The sequence below is a fragment of the Mobula hypostoma genome, chromosome 3 (genome assembly GCF_963921235.1).
Source record: "Mobula hypostoma chromosome 3, sMobHyp1.1, whole genome shotgun sequence".
NCBI lineage: Eukaryota > Metazoa > Chordata > Chondrichthyes > Myliobatiformes > Myliobatidae > Mobula > Mobula hypostoma.
Window position 1 is genome coordinate 67027548 of NC_086099.1, and position 15507 is coordinate 67043054.

The 15507-nt window shown below is 40.5% G+C and overlaps 1 protein-coding gene across 4 annotated transcripts in view; it reads left to right on the forward strand.

Moving 5' to 3' along the window:
- Positions 1-15507, forward strand: part of atp8a1 (ATPase phospholipid transporting 8A1) — a 358923-nt gene that overhangs the window by 15806 nt on the left and 327610 nt on the right. The window contains exon 1 of one of the 4 annotated variants that reach the window (XM_063043223.1): positions 813-1001. The exons of the other annotated variants lie outside the window; for them this stretch is intronic. The gene's annotated coding sequence lies outside the window, so the exon portion shown is untranslated. Of the gene's footprint in view, positions 1-812; positions 1002-15507 lie in introns of those variants that run through there. 4 annotated transcript variants of the gene reach the window in all.

The following is a 15507-nucleotide window of genomic DNA, read 5'->3' on the forward strand; positions in this document are numbered from 1 at the left end:
GTTCATCCAGTTTCCTGTGTCCTGCACCTTCTCTGTATGTCCTATCTATCCCTCAGCCTCCCAAATGATCTGGAGTTCATCCAGTTTCAGCTCCAACTTTTGAAGATGGGTTGTTAGAAGCTGCAGCTGGATGCACCTCTTGCAGTTGTAGGCGTCAGAAGGAAAGGAGAAAAAGAACTTTACCTAGAGCTTAGTGATTTCTCTAGCTGATGCCTTGAAGATCTAAAGCCTCAAAATCACCGTTCTGACAATATCCACTCAGACGATGGGCGCTGCACTTTCCCCTGCCTTGCTAATCAATCCCATACGCGGATTGGTCATTGGTCAGAGCTCAGTTATGCTGCGGCAATCCACCGCTGCCCTTTCCTACTGGGGCAGTGGTTTTGAGTGAAATCCCCTCCTCTCAAACTTCTGATGTCTGGATTGGTTGCTGGTTAGAGCTCATTTACTGTTATGACATTGAGTATGTCCCTGACAAATCTTTTACAACACTAGACACTCTGTGGAGGATACCATGCAAAAGTGACTGTACCTTCAGAGAGGATACCAGCATGTACTTAACAGGGGAAGATGAAAGCCTTCCTGCATCATAGAGTAAGCTGGATGAAATTCGTGCTGTTGAACAATGACTAGAACTGCAGCCAGGTCATGCAATTCCTGTGTTTCTTTATTTTCAAGGAGAGGGGATGTAGTGGTAGCCAATAGTTTATTCCTCTGCCACCCAGTTAGCCACTCCCACATGGGAGGAGTTCACATATTGTACAAGCAACAATCTCAGTAAAGTTCACTTGGATATTCTGCTGCCGTGCTGGTATGATCTCTGCACTCTCCCTCAATATCGAACACAACAGTGACGAGGAGACACAGAAAGGAGCAAGACAGATCAGCTGGTTAAGTGGTGTCACAGAAACAACCTTGCACTCAACATCAGAAAGACCAAGGAGTTTATTGTGGATTTCGGGAAGGGTTAAGTGCTCATCAAAGGATCAAAAGTGAAAACGGTGAGCGGTTTCAAGTTACTGGCTGTCAACATGTATGAGGATCTATCCTGGGCCCAACATAATAATGCGATTACAAGGAAGGCATGACAGTGGCTAGGTTTCATTAGGAGTTCGAGGAGAATTGGTATGTCACCAAAGACACTCGCAAATTTCTACAGATGTACCATGGAGAGCATGAAACTAATCACACATGAGAGGTTTTTAATGTGCAGTAGGCTGCTGAGGATCCTCTGTTAGAGTTATTGTATGTGGTGGTGGGGTGAGGAATTGTATCAGAACCTTGCCTGCTAAAAAAAAATTATAAACATTTTATGAAATTAATTAATGTTAGACATTTTTGCCGGTTGCATGAATACAGGATTCAACAAGTTTACTGTAGTTCCTGTTGTGGGCAGTGTAATGCTGAAATTTGAAGCGTATCATTTAGGATCAAAATGCTAAGACATTTCATGCAGAGCGGAATTCTCAACAACTGCCAGTACTTTACCCTAAGTATAGTTTGTGAATGGACAGATACAATTTTTGATACTTGTTGACAGAATATGTTCCTGTTCCAGGGTTTCCTTGTGTCTGAATTGGTTTTAAAAGTGAGATGTATTGATTTAAAATATGCCAAGAATTTGGCACTATGTTGTTGATCATTCTCAAAATGTGTAAAATCACAGCCCATTTAAAAAAAATAGCTTCTTCCTCCTTCCTTTCCAGTCATAATGAAAGATCTAGGCTGCAGAACTCGACTGCTTATTCTCTTCAAAAATGCTACCTGACTTGTTGAGCCCCTCGAGCACTTTGTGTTGCTCATTAGAAAAATAATGATTTGCACTCTAGATTGTGCAATGATGAAGCAACATTTTTAAGACATTGCTAAAATGTAAAATAAATGCTAATATTGATGGATCTATAATGCAAAAATACAGTATTTTGCCTTATCAAATTTCCATTTGATAGCTTTAATTCTTATGCTGTGGCACATTATCCAATTACTTTAACAGCGCAGCCAAAATTGCTGCTGTGGACAACTGAAACTGAATTTACCAGTGGTTTTTGGAAAAAGAGAAAACTAATGTTGGAATTGGTAGTGGTGTGGTCAAGAAAAAGCACTTTATTTCACCCTGATGTTGCATTTTGAAGTTTAGTAATTTTATTTATGGATATTAATTTCACTGTAGTTTCTGCAAATTTTAAGGAACTGTAGATAATGTGGTCAATGGCTGTAAAAAGGGAACAAATGCAGATGGATATTTTAATAGGATTTGGGTAATTATTCAGGCACGAATAAAACTTTCACATGCAAAACGATGTTTAACTATCATTAGGTTTCAGTATCTTCTGATTGGTGTATTTTTTCCTGTGTAAGTGCACTTGAGCTTGGATTCCACAATGCATGTAAAAATCCCAAGCTTCCTATTACTACTTCCCTTCTGCCCCACATCCTCACCAAGGTTTTCAGAGCCTGCAGAGGGAATTGGACCAGCTGGAAAAATGGGCTGAAAAATGGCAGATGGAATTTAATACTGACAAGTGTGAGGTATTGCACGTTGGAAGGACAAACCAACGTAGAACATACAGGGTTAATGGTAAGGCACTGAGGAGCGCAGTGGAACAGAGGGATCTGGGAATACAGATACAAAATTCCCTAAAAGTGTCGTCACAGGTAGATAGGGTCGTAAAGAGAGCTTTTGGTACATTGGCCTTTATTAATCGAAGTATTGAGTATAAGAGCTGGAATGTTATGATGAGGTTGTATAAGGCATTGGTGAGGCCGAATCTGGAGTATTGTGTTCAGTTTTGGTCACCAAATTACAGGAAGGATATAAATAAGGTTGAAAGAGTGCAGAGAAGGTTTACAAGGATGTTGCCGGGACTTGAGAAACTCAGTTACAGAGAAAGGTTGAATAGGTTAGGACTTTATTCCCTGGAGCGTAGAAGAATGAGGGGAGATTTGATAGAGGTATATAAAATTATGATGGGTATAGATAGAGTGAATGCAAGCAGGCTTTTTCCACTGAGGCAAGGGGAGAAAAAAACCAGAGGACATGGGTTAAGGGTGAGGGGGGAAAAGTTTAAAGGGAACATTGGGGGGGCTTCTTCACACAGAGAGTGGTGGGAGTATGGAATGAGCTGCCAGACGAGGTGGTAAATGCGGGTTCTTTTTTAACACTTAAGAATAAATTGGACAGATACATGGATGGGAGGTGTATGGAGGGATATGGTCTGTGTGCAGGTCAGTGGGACTAGGCAGAAAATGGTTCGGCACAGCCAAGAAGGGCCAAAGGGCCTGTTTTTGTGCTGTAGTTTCTATGGTTCTATGGTTCACCTTTTGATTCCTCATGAAGTTCAAATTTTGTCACAAATCTTAAAAAGTGTGAACGTTTTAAATAATCTAGTGTTTTGATTTATTTAAGCTTCTATAATTAAAATGTATTAACTTTTTCATTAGGATTGTGAGATCTGCTTTATTCAGGCTAGAATTGCCATTTATGGTCACTGCATGACTGAAAGCAGAACCCCTATCTTGGTGGCCTCCATGTCTTTTAAGACCAGCAGTGGTCTGGGTGAGACGACTGCAGGCGACCTGCTGCAGCGATCCTCCTCAGGAGCCTTGGGTAGAGCCACAGACAGAAAGTTGTCAATTTCTAATAGTTTTATAATAAATGTCAAATTCAAAATTGTGCAATTTTACAAAAGACAATAATAACTAAAACAATTTGAAATAAATACAACCAATTATTAAAGAAGCAGCTTGCAGTTCTGTTGTCTTTTAAATGTGTCCTGCAAATAGATTTTTAAATCAAGTACCGTGCCACATCTGTGATTCAAGTAGGAATTTCTGCATTCACCTCTCTAGGATTACATTGATTAAACTTCAGTATGCAGAAGACACTTGTAAATGTCTAAAATTGACAGCTGAGCTCTAGGTCCTCGTTGGTTGGTTCACTAAAGCATGTGAACAAATAAATGGATCTTCTACTTCAACAACCTGCCTGCATGGTACAAAGTTGACCTCTGACGGTAAGGGCCCATAATGATATCCTGGAAAACATGGGCAGGTTTCCAGCTCCTGGGAGCCGCTATTCAGCAGGGTCTAGCAGTCGTATTGAAAGTCATAATCTCCATAAGTCTGTCGGTACAGTGCTTATTCATCTGAGGAAAAAGTAGTTTCCCAATGTCAGCATAAGGCACTTAGAAATCTTGGCAGCAGTGATCTCGACTCCCTTGGCATGATTCTGAATGTATTAGTGAGGCTTGGACCTCTGCATTTCGGAGCATTGGGCAAAATTCTTACATTTTCCACATCTTCTGAAGTGCTGACTGCTGCTAGTTGCATTTGGATCTATTGGCCAAAGCCTGCATGAATCAATGAGTTCATTCTGCATGTTAGGGCCATTGAGAAGCATTCAAGGTGCTTGACTGGAGCATGGTTATCATACTTTAATGTGATTAGGATTTGTTGTAGCTCTCTCTTGACACCGGAAGCTCTGCCACTGTACATGGCTTGTCCTTTTCGATTCAGAAGGCTTGGCAAGTAGGTGGATGACCATAGATTTTGAAAAGCAACATCCCCATTTATCCAGTCCGTGATGGCTTACTACAGGTGGCAATTTTTTTTTTTTGCCTTGATCTGTGTACTTCAGGAAAGTATTTCGAAAGCAAATTCACATCCATCCTTATGGCAATTTAATTCATCATTGTAGTTAATGAGTTAATCCAAATATAATTGTCATATTTCAGTATTTTGAATTATCATTTTCTTTGCAATCCTGTTTTACTTTGCTAAAGATCAAACAAACAAAATGAGATGGAGGAAAGTGTTGTGATTCAAATGCATTATGGCTGTAGGTAATGAAAATCTAGCTTTGAATACCTTTCATAGCTCTGATTTCATACTGATTACAATGTACTGCAATGTTTCCATGACAACTGTATCTAGGAAGTGCAGCAGGAAATGGTTCAGGAAAGCATTGGAACATCTGATATTGGTTGCTCTTAGTTGTGGGATCTTGAATATAATTTAATGAAATGATTTTCAAAAACTGAAGAAGTTAGCAAAAAAATGTTTTGTAATTTAAATCTTTAAGGCAAAATGTTTACTGGCTTTGTTAATGTGGATCCAGTTGGCCTTAAAAACAGCATTTGATTATCTTTTTGTGTACGGACTTGGAATGATAAGTTTCCAACTGTCTTGTGAAATGGAAGGTGATTTATCTTAAAATGTAGGTGTAATTTTATTGTTTCAGATCTAATCAACTACATTTGAATTTAACAAATTATTATTGTTCGTTATTCTGGACATACTAACTGCCGTGCAACAAGAGCTACAGCATACTTTTTAATCCTTGCCAGACTGATTATAACGTAGAACAATACAGCTAGGATAGGTCATTGGCCTGATGATGTGGTGCCAATCTTGATGCCAAATTTCACTAAGTATCCTCCTCCTGCATTTCATTCGTATTTCTTCATATTCATGTGTCAACCTAAAAGCCTCTTAATCTCCACCAACCTGCCTGCTTCAACTCCACCCCTTGTAATCTAATCTAGGCATCTAATACTCTTTTGCGGTTTAAGAAAAAAAGCTACTTCTCTCCCCCCACCCCCACGTTACCTTTATCACCTTTAACCTCCCCCTACCAAATTAAAAGCATGTCCTTTGGTGTTGAACATTTGTATACTGGGGATAAGATTCTGACTACCTACCCTATTTATGTTTCTCATAATTTAAAAAAATAATCTATCAGGTCTCCCCTCATCCTCTGACACTCTACAAATACAACCCAGGTTTGTACAACCCTCTAGTTGATAATCTTAAATCTAGCCAGTGTTCTGGTGTTTATGCATCCTAGTATTCTTCTGCACCATCTTTAAAACCGTCTTTAAAGGCCGTCTCTACCCTCGAATGGGGTAACAGGAGCTACATGCGATATTGCAAGTGCAGTCTGATTAAAATTTAATATAGCTACAGCATGACTTCCTTACTCTATATGCTATATCACTACCATGCGATCTATCACCTTTTCTACCTTATCCACTAGTGTAGCCACTTTCAGTGAACTATAGACTTGGACACCAAGTGGTCTACCATTAACTTCTTTCTTCTTTCATTTGACTTTCTGGAGTGCAACACTTCGCATTTGCCTAGGTTACATTCCACTTGGCCTTTCTTTTGGCTGTATCCCTAACTGATCTATATCCTGCTGTATTCTTTGATGGTAAGGTTGAGTTTATCGCATATGCACAAGTACATGCTTAAATAGCGCAATGAAAAATTTACTTGCAGCAGCATCATCGACAGGTATCACCATATAAGCGACATTCAGAAGAAAGAATATTATAATTATACAACCTTACAAGAGAAAATATGATTAGAACAAAAATCTAAGTCAGTTTTAGTGCAAAGCAATAAAAGTGGTCATAGTGTTGCTAAACTCATGATTAGACTTGTTGCCACTTGGTCAAGAAACAAATGGTTGAAAGGAATACGTTGTTCTTGAACCTGAGGGTGTGGAGTTTCTGTACCTTCTGCCCAATGGCAGCAGTGAAAAGATGGCAAGTGGGTGGGGGGGGGGTGGCGATCTTTGATAAATGTTGCCTTCTTGAGGCCTTGTCTCTTGAAGAAGCTAGCAGTGGTGGGAATGAATGTGCCCATGATGTATAGGGCGGAGTGGCTACTCTGTGCAGTTGCTTGTGTTCCCGTACAGTTGAATTGCCATACCAAATTATGATGCAACCAGACAGGATGCTTTCAACAGTACAACGGTAACAGTTCATTTGTGTTTGACAACGAACTGAACTTTCATCTCCTTAAGAAAATAAACATTGGTGTATTATGACTTCTTCAAATGCTGGGCCCCGAACACATCATCTGATAAGCAATTTCAAGTTACTGACTCTCCAATCTAGCCTGGCACATGTTTGCCCTCCTTCCCCTTCCTGAAGTCGCCAATCAGCTCTTCAGTTTTGTAGATGTTGTTGTTTAACCAAGTGACCTGTCTTGCTTTGGTAAGCTGCCTCATTGTCCAGCTTTAGTAGTGTTGTTGACAGATTTGAAGAAGGCATTGAAGCTGTACTTAGCCACACAGTCGGGTGCATAGGGAGTAAAGTAGGGGCCTAAGCATGCAGCCTGTATTGATGGTCAGTGAGGAGATGTTACCAGTACTCACTGAGGTCTGCTGATGAAGAAGTCAAGAATCCAGTTGTAGAGGGAGATGTAGAAGCCCATTTCTTGATAATGAGTTTGGATGTGATGATTGTGTTGAATGCTGAGCTGTAGTCGATGAACATGCGAGTTCTTGTTGTCCAGATGGTCCAGAGCAGAATGAAGAGGCAGCGAAATTGCATCTGTGGCAGTTGGCAAATTGGAGCAAATCCAGGTCATCTGCGGCAGGAGCTGATCTGTGTCTTAACCGACCTCTGAAAGCATTTCGTTATGGTTGATGTGAGTGCCACCAGGTTGAGGTAATTGAGGCAGGTCACCAGGCTCTTCACGGGCACTGGTAAAGTCATGTCCTTTTGAAGCAGGTGGGAGAATTAGACTGCAGGACTCTGAGGTTGAATATATTCCTAAATAGTTCAGCCAGTTGTTTCACACACGCCTTTAGTACTTGGCTAAGCACACTGTCAGGACCAGACACCTTTTGTTTATTCACCTTCTTGAGGGAGGCCTGGATGTGGTATCTTTTACATTGTGCACAACTCCCCAATCTTGGTTTCATGTTCAAACTGGCTAATCCACTGCTTTGCATTTTCATGCAACTTATTGATGTATATCACAAATAACAGGGGTCACAGTTCTAATCCTTGTGGGAACACCATTGGTCATGGACCTGCAGCCAGAGTAACAGCCTTTAAAGCCTACTCTGTCTTCTATGGGCAATCCATTTCTGAATCTAAATTTATGATTTGTTCTGGAGCTCATGCATTTTCTGAATCAGCCTGCCTTGAGGGAGGGAACTTATAAAATGCTTGTGGATTAACAACCACTGCCTTACATTTATCATGCAACTTTGTCACCTCCTTTTAAAAAAACACAATCAAGTTTGTAAGGCAAATCCTGCCCCACACCAATCATGGTGACTACCCATAAGCAGATGAATCTTCTCCAACTGTGCAAAAATCCTATCCCTGAGTAGCCTCTCCAATAGCTTCCCCACCATGGACGTGAAGCTCACTGGCGTAGAATTATCTGTATTGTCCCTAGTTTTCTTTAAAGGCTTTACATTTGCTGCTCTCCAGTCCTCATCTTGTAAGGGGCCTAAGTTCTCCTTAGCCATCTTCTCTGCTCTGTATAAAATACTATTTGTTTCCATATTTTGTGCTATTCTACTTTCGTCATCTATCTTCTGTTTCCTTATTGGTTGCTTAATGGTTCTTTGATTTTTAAATGTTTCCCAATCTTCCAGCTTCCCACTGGTCTTGGTGATATTTAGTGTGCATGAACTTTTATTTGATGCCTTCCTTTCTTAGTTATTCAAGGCTAGCTCTCCTCACCCTTAATATCCCCGCTTTTTAACTGGAGTAAACTTTTGTTGAGCACTGGGACAAATCTTTTTGAATCTTCCACTGTTCTCAACTCTCCCACCATAAAGCTTGTGTTCTTAGTCTACAGTAGTAAATCTTCCCTTATCCCTTTTGTAATCTCACTTATTTATGCATAATATACTGGGTTTATATTGAACTATTGCACCCTCTGTGAGAGATTCAGTAATATTTTGATCACTTTCCAAGAGGATACCTAAGTAGAAGATTATTAACTTTAACTGTCTCATTGCATTGGACCAGGTCCAAGATGGCCTGTTCTCTTAAGTTCAGTAACATGCTATTCAAGAAAGCTATCATGAGTATGCCCTATGATGCCCTCCTGGACTGCCCTGACCAACTTAAGTCACCAATATATGTGCAAGTTAAAATCCCCATTTCAGCTGCCATTCTGTTCTTGCATGCATCAGATACATAGTTTATTGCTTGCGTCACTGTGAAATTATTTATTGACCTTTAGACAACTCGCACTGAGAGCTTTACTGTTTCTCATCTTTGCTTAGATGAATTCAAAATTCTGCTTCTTCAAGTTTATTGTCCCTCACCATCACCCTGATCTCATCCTTTATTGAGAGCACTTCTCCACCTCCCTTACCTTGCTGCCTATCTGTCCTTGTTATCTGATGAATGCTTAATTCCCAGTCATCTCCACCCTGAATCATGTTTGGGTAATGTCCACTAAATTAGACCTCTTTGTATTCATTTATGCCACAAGTTCACTGATTTTAATTTTATACTCATTGCCCAATTTGAATCTAGTAATATTTTGCCTTTGGCTCTGCTGTACTCACTCTTCTCTCATTTCTAACTTTTGTTTCGTTCTCTGTATTGCTTCCCTCTCTCTTTCTACATGGATTCCCATCCCCTTTGCCATATTAGTGAAAACCCTCTAAACAATTCCCTAGGACGTCAAACCTGGTCCTGCTCTGGTATAGATCATCCAGTTTATACTAGTCTAACCTCCCCCAGAATCAGTTTCAATGCCCCAGGAATCTGAAACCCTTTTTCCTGCACCACATTCATCCTATTATGCCATTCCTACTCTTAACACATGGCTCAGGTAGCAATCGTGAGATTACTAACTTTGGAGGTCCTTTTTTTAAAATTTGACTGTACAAGGTTCCTAAAGTTGACGAAAATGAAAGTTTAATCCAGCTTGCAGATACCATCACTTATGCTCGTAAAAACGAAGGGCTTATCTGCTGCACTTGGATCGATTCAGATTATTTCATAAACTGAACACTCAAGTTGCCAACACAAGTAATAAATGTGAAGAATAATATTTTATTATTACTGATCACATTGATAACAGCTCTTAACAGTTAACTGCAATATATCTGTAACGAGGTGACTGTTGCAGGCTACAAAATATCAATTAAATTAACATTTACTGGTTCCCATTTCACATAGAATGTGATTATTTAAACTTCTAGATAAAACTTTGGCTGTATATATAACCACAATTAGTGGGGTCTATTGTGCTCTTGTAGACAATACTTGGTAGCAAATTTCAGAATTCTTTCCATTCCCATTCCGACATGTCAGTCCATGGCCTGTTCTACTGTCACGATGAGGCCACAGTCAGGTTGGAGGAGCAATACCTTATATTCATTTTGGGTAGCCTCCAATCTGATGGCATGAACATCAATTTTCTCAAACTTCCAGTAATGACCCCAGCACTCTCAAACCACGACCCCCCCCCACCTCTTACCATTTCCCATTTCCATTTCCCTCTGTCATCTTATCTCCTTACCTGGCCATCACCTACCCCAGGTAAGGTGCTCATCTCCCTTTTCTTTCTTCCATGACCTCCTGTCCTCTCTGATCAGATTCCCCCTTCCTCCCCTCCCCCCATCTTCTTACTCTGACTCCTCATCTTTTTTTTCCTCCATTAATGATGAAGGGTCTCGGCCTGAAACTTCAAATGTACTCTTTTCCATAGATGCTGCCTGGCCTGCTGAGCTCCTCCAGCATTTTGCATGTGTTGTCAGAATTCTGTATTATGCTTATGTAAGAAAATATTGGTTCCCTCATAATGTTGCTTATGAATCAATAACTGTGGGAGAAAATTACTTTCATTCTGAAATGAGTGTAAATCAGTTTGAATTGGTGTAAATCAGAATGCTATTTGCTCGTAGCCTAAAATGAGTGATTAACTGGTGATGGTGCAATGATTCCTTCAACTTTGAAATACATTTGGTTTTGGATATCCTGGAGAAATGTTCTTGTTTCTTAACAAGAAATAGCAGCACAAGCAAAACCAAATGTATTGACAAAGGGAATTTGAATGAGTTTATTTTTTGGAAAATCATTCAAGTGGCAAGAGGAGTGGAAGCTCAGGAAAAAGTAAATAGCTTTTTCAGGCAAGAGGTTGATGGATTTCTGTATTAACTGTAGGGAACATGTTCAAAATGCTAGCTTCAGATGTCTTTCTGAGTAGAAAATAGCTTTGCTGCTACATTGAAAATTTGGCGATGTACTTTTCAAGTAAAATTTGTTCCTTTTTTCTTCCAAATGTAGAATTATTGATCAATTTTTTGGCAATTTTTCTTTCAGTATTAATATTCATTATTTCCTTTGCATCTGTCATTGTAAGTAACTTTTACCTTGATCTGCAATTGATGGTGCATTATCAGTTGCTGTTGGAAGTACTTTTTTTTTCTTATTCCATTTTTCTATTACATTTAGCCTTCTGTCTCTTGCCTCAACCAAAACTACTTTGCATTGATAGCATTGTGGCAATTTAATTGCACAGTAAATTACTATGCTTAGATTCATTGCCGTTACAGCCATTATGTAGTTTTGTTGCTCAGCAAAAGATTGCTGTATCCACTCTCCTGCTGTCCTCTGTAGTGTTTCCTTTCTGACAAATTTGAAGCAATTAACTCTGTATGAAACTTGAATTCCTTTTTTCTAGGAATAGGGAGGCATTGACCACACAGGCTTGATCCACCAGTCCCAATTAAGTCTTGACTAACATTTACCTGTACTTTTGAATATTCTTCTAAAAAATGCATTGAATCCAAATGCAGCATTTTAAAATGACTCTGTATCTACAGACCTCCACAGGCAGTAAATAGTATGTTTATTTTCTATTCTCTGCCAAGACTTGCACAGGTAGGAGTTATACAGTGAACAGTAGGGCACTGAGGAATCTGGTAGAGAAGTCTGCAAATAAAGATCCATAATTCCTTGAAAGAGGCATCACAGGCAATGTTCCCTCTAATTTGGAATGACTAGTGTGAGCAAAAATCTTGCGCTGTGCATTTATTTCCCAGTGACAACAATGTGCACACTGAATAATTTCTTCAACAAAAACAGTATAAATAAGTCAGTTCTAAAATTTACAGACAAATGATCTTAAACTTCACGTTGTCGACACCGTCCGCGTCAGAAACTGGAAAAGGAGATGTGATTATGTACGATCGTGAAATTTAATTAACGTGCCAACAAGGTAACGGGTGAAAAAGAATCTTGTGCGTATATGATGAATAAACTCTTCCCGGGCTTCCAGCCGGATAAGAGGTATCAATTGTAACCAACATTTGGATGACAAACTCTGCCATCTTTTTCAGGGATTATGCCTGGGTATGTCTAGACTGGTGGTATTTACACCCTATAGACTGACTCTCCTGATTGGTTAGTCGTCATCCAATCATATTTCTGCTCTCATCTCGTTTACAATTGAATTTCAGTTCTTACTTAGAGCATGACCTTTGCCTTTGTTAAAATTCTTTTCCTCTAGTTTTATTTCAATGGCTTCCTTTACCAGGCAGTCCTGAAAGCCATTGACGCAGCACAGTAGTTTTGTTCTGTCAAGATGTATCCTATGGACATGGCAAATGCAGTGTTTTGCTACTGCCGATTTCTCTGGGTAACACAAATGGATACACCACCTCCTTAATCCGGATTTCCACCATGCATCCTGTTTGGCCGATATACAGTGCTTCATATTCCCAGGGAATCCTGTAAAGGCCAGTCGACCTGAGTCTTAGGTCATTGACCCACATAAGCTGTGACTTGAGCTTCCTGATATGTTTGTGGATGGTGTTAATCTGACATTTCTTCAGGATCCTTACAGAAACCGTGGAAATACAAGGAAGTCGAGCAGTAGTGACATGTTCCTCCTCGTTGTTAGGTTTCCTGGTTTTTCCGTCAGCCTTTTTTAAGGGCTTGATTGATTTCTTTCACCTTGTAGCCATTCTGTAGGAACATCATGCGTAATCGTCTTATTTCCTTGGGGAGACTCTCCGGGTCTGAAATAATATTTGCACGGTTGATCAACGTAGAAAGAACCACTCTTTGTTGGGAGGTGTGATGGTGGCTGTTATCTTTGAGGTATAAATCCATATGAGTGGGTTTCCGATAGACGCCACGTCCAGAGCTGCCATCCGGTTTGCAACTACAAGAATGTCCAGGAACGGGAGGCAACCATTCTTTTGCATCTCCATTGTAAATTGAATGTTTGGATTTATACTGCTTGGATAATCATGGAATTGTTGGAGTGCCTGGAGTCCATGAGGCCACATAAAGAAGGTGTCTTCATATCTGAAGATGCATTTGGGTGTAAGGATGGTGAATTTGGAGCCCTCTCCTCAGAATCCTCCATGTAGAAATTAGCAATTGCCATCAACGAGGACAATCCCATGGCTACACCCGTCAATTTATTCATACCAGTTCCCCTTATAGAGGAAGTACGTCAATATAAGGGTGTGTTCTAAAAGGGCAATGGTACCCTTATCAAACCTTGACTGAAGGAGGCCCAAGCTATCCTTAATGGGAACTCTTGTGAACAAGGACCCCACGTCAAAACTGACCACTAAGTCCTCTAGGTTCAGCTGGATGTTGGTTGTCATTTTAACGAGTCAGAATTTGTGATGAGATGCTCACAGCCCCCAACAAAAGGGAGACAGCATGGTTGTTAACTGCTTTATGAGGTAGTTTAAGTCAGAGAAACTGTCCCACTGACAATGGGCCTCAGGGAAGAAGCCTCCTTTTGTACCTTGGGCGGCCTGTAAAGTCTTGGTGGTACTGACGCCTGAGGCAGAAGTGTCCTGCATATGTCTGCTGGCCGTCAAGATTTCTTCAGTAAAGCAGAGGTTATCCTGACAATGGAATCCATGGGATCCTGCTATAGGCAGGATTGTCCAGAATCTGTTGGACTTTCCTGTGGTAGAGGGGACAACCTTTTGTGCAAATAGAAGATGCGCATGCCCTAGAGGAAACGTTGATCACAGATAGATGGAGTCACAAAGAGATTCTGGTACATTGGCCTTCATAAATCAAGGTATTGAGTACAAAAGTTGGGATGTTATATTGAAGTTGTATAGGAAATTAGCGAGGTCTAATTTGGAGTATTGTGTGCAGGTCTGGTCACTACCTACAGGAAAGATGTCAATTAGATTGAGAGAGTGCAAAGAAAACTTAGAAGGATGTTGCTGGGACTTGCGGACCTTAGTTATAAGGAAAGGTTGAGTAAACTAGGACTTTATTCCCTGGAGCGTAGGAGAATGAGGGGAGATTTAATAGAGGAATATAAAATTATGTGGCATAGACATGATAAATGCAAGCAGGCTTTTTTCCACTGAGGTTGTGTGAACTTGAGGTCATGTTGAGGGTGAAAGGTGAAATGTTTAAAGGGAACATGAGGGTGGTGTGTGTGTGGAACGAGCTGCCAGCAGAAGTAGTGGGTGTGGGTTTGATTTCAATATTTAACAGAAGTTTGATAAGTACATGGATGGATGGATAAGGTTGAGGTGAAGATCAATGGAACTAGGGAGAATAATAGTTTGGCATGGATTAGATGGGCGGAAGGGCCTGTTTCTGTGCTGTAGTGCTCTGTGACTATGACTCGAAGAGATTGTTCCTAACTTTTCTTCCTCGGTGGTATCCCTATATGTAGGTGAAATGCCTTTGTTCTGGATTCTCCCTCACTCTCCCACACAATCCCCATCTATAAGAATATTTCCTTTTCGCATAGAGGTTGGGTTGTGCATAGTTCGTAAATGGCCAAGTTTAATATTGATGTGTTTCTGAACCTCCTCCAAGGAAAATAGCAAAATTTGTCAAAGTCTATTTTGAGATGGTATTAAAGTGATGTACATACAGATACCAGTGTGAAATCCATATCTACACAGTTCTCAATGGGGCCATGTTCAATTGAATGCAATTGCACAGCAATGACAAGGCTATATCACGAAAACAGGTTATTCAGAAGCTTGGCCAATGGCTAAGACATGAGGAATAAGAGGGAGGGAGACCTTGTGCATGGAAGTTGAGGAAGTGAGGTGATGTGGTCATTAATGCTGTGAGGCAGGAGGGGACTATAATCTTCGGTCGCTACTTTAACCTATTCATTCAAGCAAAAGATCAAAATAAGAGATCAAAATTCATTAAATATTTCGATGAATGAATATGAGTAGCCACAACTCTACGCTTCTGCGTTGGCCATAAACGCAATTGGCATAACTAGTAAAGCAGCTGCCTCTCTGTGCCCTAGACCTGAGTTCAATCCCAACTTGGTGATGGGACTTGGACCAGTCAGCTGTGATTTGGAGTCTGTTAACTCTTGAGTCTAGAAGTTGAAATAAAGTTCTGCTCTGTTGTCTCCACTGTGCCCTGAAAAGCATGGGGAATGGTTGGGTGGGGGAAGGGGGAGAAGCGTTCAGGAATCCCTGCTAATAGAGGGCACCAGTCACAGCTTTCAGACAAAGCTCACCCATATCCAGCAGCCAGTCATCCCAGACTGCTTCATTTGGCTGTGGGCAGCAGTCTGAGCGTGACATAAACCTAGAACCTCTTGAGGGTTACCAAGGATACTTGTGCAGACTCCAAGGAAAAGTAAGCAGCTTTTCAGTAGTCAGCTTATGGTCAAAGAGTTGACTTTGTGAAGTAATGCTAGGATGTCAAAACCCTGAATGTCAAGATTCTGAAGCAGGAGAGCAATTGAACTTGGTCAGTTCTGAAAAAT